Raw genomic sequence first — 6093 nt, forward strand, 5'->3', positions numbered from 1 at the left:
TTCAAAACACTCATCTTTATTAGCAGGTTTCTCTGATGTTGTTTCATCTGTTGATTCTAACAAAATAAAAGCATCATTCAGCGAGGTTTCGTGCTGTTAAACTTTTGTGTCATAGCATAGTCAAACCTCATCAGGGGCAAGAATTATACAGCAGGTTAATGTGCTTATACAGTGCATTAACAGACTAAACCTGTACATACAACGACCATTGATTATATGGGTTTAGGTGGATATTTCAGAGATACTTTATTTTCTCATTACTAGATTAAACATTATTTTATGTTGGAAATATTTATTACTATGTTTTCATTGACAAATCAGCGTTGGACGTTAACTACAAAAAAGTTGCATGTTGGATGATTATATTTATTCAGGCAACACCTTACGTTGATATTAGAATAAATTCGTAATTCACAGGTTTATTTTATAAACATCAATAATCGTCTGTAGAAAAAGCTAAATTATACACTTCTTATCTCAATAAAGATAGTTTACTTCTTTTAATGATAGCTGTATTTGTAATACCTTTCGGGTTGATCAGTATTATTGAATGGAGACTAGTTTCAATTGCAAGGTTTTGAACAAGTGTTAGCAAGAAAATTATTCTAAAGAGTTGGAAGCATTTTATCTGGAAAGTCTCAAGCTACTTGGTGATTGATGCCATATTCCTGCACTTTGAACCATGTAGAAATACAGTAAATATGTAATTTTAAAAACTAAACATCATTTATTGGATTCCATAAAGTTGTAGGACTTTTCACAATGATTATCTATGATGAAGATTGTCGAAGCCTATGGAGACCACATATAATATGCTGTTACACTTTGTACTTTGCTCCAAAATTTATCATAATATGACAATTTAATGTATGGATGACATCCCTCTTATGAAACTGGCTTCTCCTCCAAGATTATTTCTGTTATTGGTGATGATGTCGGTAATTATCATGTGACTGTAAATTTTGTTAATGAGTGTTGCACCTAACGAGTTGGTGTATCATCCGAGGATTAACCACAAATAAACCCAATCTATAGAGTTCGTATGATTTATTTTTAAACTTATAAAATGATGTAACATTTAGTCTCTTTATTTTAAATATCACAACACAAAATAAATTACCAGTCTTTTCACAGTGGTTTCCCAAAAACAAAGGCCTCTTGACAAGAATAGTGACCTCAGGGATATCTTTAACTCCTATCTTTATGAATAGTGAACAGTCATTTTTGTTACCCTGCTTCTGATGGGTAAGTTAAATATTGGGTTGAGGAATAATTCGTGAGCGTTTTTTCAAGTTAAAAAATATATTCATAAATGAAACGCTTTCGCAAAATATTTCATGTCATTTGGTAGCTAATTTTTTGCTCTAATAGATGGTGTGTTTGATTTTCTTATGTCTTTAATTTTTGCTTTCATTTTCAGCTCATTAAATGGAATGTCAAGTGGACAAAATCGAGCATTTTCGACACCATCTGCTTTTCGCATTTAATTTCTTGCAATTTCGTTTAAAACAATGCATACTATATACCTAGGTATTACATGAAATAAAGTATCATAATAAATGTTTTGGGTGTCATGTGTTCATGTATTGAAGTATTGTATAGTCTTGCATGTAATGCTTGAATGAAATTATTTGAAAACGCTCACGAATTATTCCTCAACCTAATATTTATGAAAGCTTATGTGACGCCTCCTGAAATAAAACACATAATGTACTTTCACTTTTATTGTTCCTTATTTTACGTTTTCTCAAGAAACAATCAAAATCCTGCTTCTCTTTCCTATTCGTTTTTTGTTGAATTGGTCTCAAATATTTATAATATTTTGGAAAAAATAAACTAGATTTTATCATTATATATATGTACAATACTATTTTTTGATATTAGTGTTAATTATTTCATTTTAAAATACAGTAGAAATAAAATCTTTACATTACTTAAGTCAAAGTCGTACTTTAATGTTGATGTTTTAACTACCGGGCTAAAGAAAGTATTTCAAAGACAAAAATACAATATCGGGTGGGGAAATAAAGCTGTGATATTTACCCATGAGTTTTGTTTATCGCTATTCTTGTGCTTGTTTCATTGTTTGTTGTTAAACACAAAGATACACAATGGGCTATGTGGGGTGTGCATTTTTCTGTTATAGAAACTCGGTATAGAGTCTAGTAAGTCCTTTTAGTAAAAATATTTTAATATACAAACAACAACACAATTAACTATAACGGGCATTACAAACCTATATACAAAGGTCTTACAAACTTAAAATTGTATGTCTTCATTTTCTTTACTCTAGAACTTTGTTGATATCGTATCGAATGTTCACGATGAACAAATTAATTTCGTGTTTAGGTGGAAAAAATTCACTTAACAGTAAGTGAGGCATCTCTACATCTTTCGTTGATCACACGTCCAGTTTTTACAGCTGAACGTATATAATGCCTTTTTAAAAATTCTAATATCCAGTGTGAATAAGCTGAAGCTAAACGGCTAGTAATGTTTGAAGCTTATAAACGTTTCTAGTCAGATGTATTAAATCAGTAATATTCACTGTCTTGTGAGGAGGTTTTCTAGAAATTTCAGTATGCACAACAATATAGACAATGCACCTGTGTTTCGTAAACACATATGTTTTTGATTCCTACACTCAATAATTATCTACAGCTTTAGTGAATAAACGGGAATTTTGCAATACAGGTTTAACAGGATAAGATATATACATTTCTGAATATTATTTTAACTTAAACAAACATCGACATAAAAATATATATTTAATAGTAAATCGTTCACAGAGCCTACAGAAATAAAATTAGGGACCTGATCTCTGCCTTGAGAACAGTATAAGCAATTGTTTGCTTTGGTGGTAAAGCGAAAACTTATTTCAATAATAATACTCAGATATATGGAAACAGTGAAAATAGGTTTGAAAATTAAAAAAAAACAACAACACTTGAAACTGTTTAAAATAAGTCAATGTAATGCACGGAATAGGATTATCCAAATAATTTTAAATCACATATTTAATCAGTCGATTTAACAAGTACTCAGTACAGTTTCTTCACACTTAAATAAAAAGATACATAAAGAAATATAAATTTAACACAAGATGAGTACAGAATAACATACACGTAGAGTAAAAACTATCTTTGATTATAAGATTATAAAGTAATTTATTGTTTATCAACATGTTCTTCAGGTTTATTGTATTCTTTAACATTTTGTTTTAATTTAGTAACATGGAATCGCAGTATATATGTGTGTGTGTGTGCATAAATCCTCAACTAACGATTCTCCTGTTACTGGGTGTAAAGACAGTTCACTCTAGTAGCGACACCTTATGGGGGAAAAGTGATGTACATGATCTGGATTTTTGGGCTCTTTACTACACCCCTTGTTTTTGTTTGTATTCCGGCTGCTGTTGCTGAAGGTTTTGGAACAAAATACGCTGCTGAAGTTTTTGAAATGGTTCTTTACATCAGTAAGTGTAGAGCAAGGATTACTAACATGTTGATAAAAACACCATAATATCAATCTTTTTATTACCGAATCGTAAATTAGAGATAATTAAATAAATGTTTCTTATATGTTAAGTTTGTTTAAAGACCAACTCTCTCACTAAAGGTTTAGTTACATTAAACACATTTTATATTCTAGATTTGAAGATATCCTAAATAAGGTTCATGGCTTGCTACAATACATAATGTAAACCGTTTGAACTTTAACTAATATTTCATGTTTTTTTCCTCTTCCAGACAGCTTTTTCCTTTCTCTTGCTTCTAGTTCTCTATCGTGTTATTTCTTCTTCAGGATGGTTTGTTACGTTTTGTATGACAGTATCTATTTCATTCGTAGGTCGGAATTAGCTATTCGTATTTCAGAAATGAGTTCTTATTTTCATGATTACTTTCACTAGTACATTTCCTTTAAATATGACATCAAATTATATGATCTTGAGAATGAAACATCACATTATTTCTAAAATTTACTCTCAAAACAGAATTATTTAAGTTGTGGTTTAGTATATTTTTGCCTGTAAATAGGCTTGACATGGGCAGGTGGTTAATGCACTCGACTCATAACCTGAGGTTTGCGGGTTCGAATCCCTATCACGACAAACATGCTCGCCCTTTTAGCCGTGGGAACGTAATAATGTAACGGTAAATTCCACTATTCGTTTTTAAAATATTAGCCCAAGAGTCAGCGGTGGATGGTAATGACTATCTGCCTTCCCTCTCGTTTCACACTACTAAATTACGGATCGCTGGCTCAGAAAGCCCTCGTGTAGCTTTTGTGAACTTTATAAACAAGGAAACATGTAAATATCTCTACATACCTGTATGGGAAATTAGAAAAAAACACATATTTTTAGTATACTTTATGTTGAAGTTTCAATAAAAATTGTTATCATGAAGGAAAATAAAAAAATGTGTAACTCATGAATCGACTGAACTAATTTATTTCTACAGTTGTTAAAACTGTTGAAATCTGAAACATCGAAGAGCAAGAAAAACCTCTATGTTACATACATCTCAACTGGGTTAATAACCTCTGGTTTTCAGTTGATATGGTTAGTTGTTTTACACTATTTTGTATGGTATAGCTCTAACTGTAATAAACATGTTGAACAAAATATGTTATACGTAAACAAACTGGACTAAATGACTTTTGCTACTGAGGTTAACGTGTCAGCATCGGCTGATATGGTAGACATTAGTTAGTTAAATTACACTGTTCTTTACGGAAAAAAAAACATGATGTTAATAATATGTTTAAAATAAGGTGGTTGAAATACTATATATAATCCTCTTCTTAGATAAAGCCTAAAGCAGCAATGCACACAAAAATAGTATTAAAATTGCCTTAAGCCTAATACTGTTGTCTGATAAATATAATTATCAAAATTAGTTCAGTTACTCAGATGATACATAATGAGTGTCAATGTATATTAACTGTGAGATTGGTTCAATTTTGCATTAATTATTTCTTCAAACTAAATTATAATAAAACACTTAATTTATTAATGAACGTAAATTTTGTGATTGTAAAAAGACAAGCAGTTTTTTTGTTTTATACACATATGTCTCTTTCACAGGGGTATTTGTGACAATATTTTTCCCTGTGGAGGGAAAGAACAGACTTGTTAAGGAACTGTTGAATATCAGAAGTGATTTCTGAATAATTTTGCAACTCAGATGTTTTTAAATTATAGCTTTAATACAGCTTCCACTTTTGGGGTAATAATAAAGTATAATCATGTTTTTCTCCCCGTGTCACAGCTCTGATAAAAATTTCCTTAAACCATGTCAAAGCATAATGACACAAAGATGTTCATTAGGTTTCGTTAATACAGTTTTCACTTGCTGTCTAGTATTAACATAATAAAGTATTTTCCTTAAAGTTAATGATGGAAATGTCTCGTAAAACATTTAATAGATTTTTGAAAGATATACGAATACTCCTTATGCAGCATTCATTGACACTGATATAGTTGGCAGGTATATCTTTGATGGTTTTCTTGTGGTAAAACTGTTATCGCTTTTGAATAACTTTTATTTCCTTCTGTAGTTTTTAGATCTTGAAAAATTGTACATTTTAATACAGATATGTACTCAGTTCTATCTTCACTTGATTAATATTTGTTCATAATCAACATTAAAAAAAGCACTTATTGGGTTCTTCAAATAATTTATGTAGATGATGAACTACTTTGAGAATGATTTTAGAGAACGACGATAGTAACAGCATAGTGTAAAAATACTCTTATCTCACCTAAGCTTTGGTAATGAACAATAATGAAGAGATTCAATCCAAAATGAATCTATGGACACTCCCTTTCTGATAAATTATTTTAGACAACTAACATCTAAATGACGGGTTGGCAACTCTATGGCCACTGGTCACATGTGGCCAGTGGATAGCACAATTGTGGCCGGCTCGAGTTTAGCAATCAACTTTTTCTATCATTTATTTTTTATCGCAAATTTAGCAATCAGAAACTGCTCTGCCTTACGTCATCGCTAATGTCGCGCGCTTCATTACTGCTACAAACTCCGCCCATTTTGTAATCTCAGTCTTTTTTAGATGTTTGTTATAGAG

Source organism: Tachypleus tridentatus, chromosome 7, assembly GCF_004210375.1.
Source record: "Tachypleus tridentatus isolate NWPU-2018 chromosome 7, ASM421037v1, whole genome shotgun sequence".
Classification (NCBI taxonomy): Eukaryota; Metazoa; Arthropoda; class Merostomata; order Xiphosura; family Limulidae; genus Tachypleus; species Tachypleus tridentatus.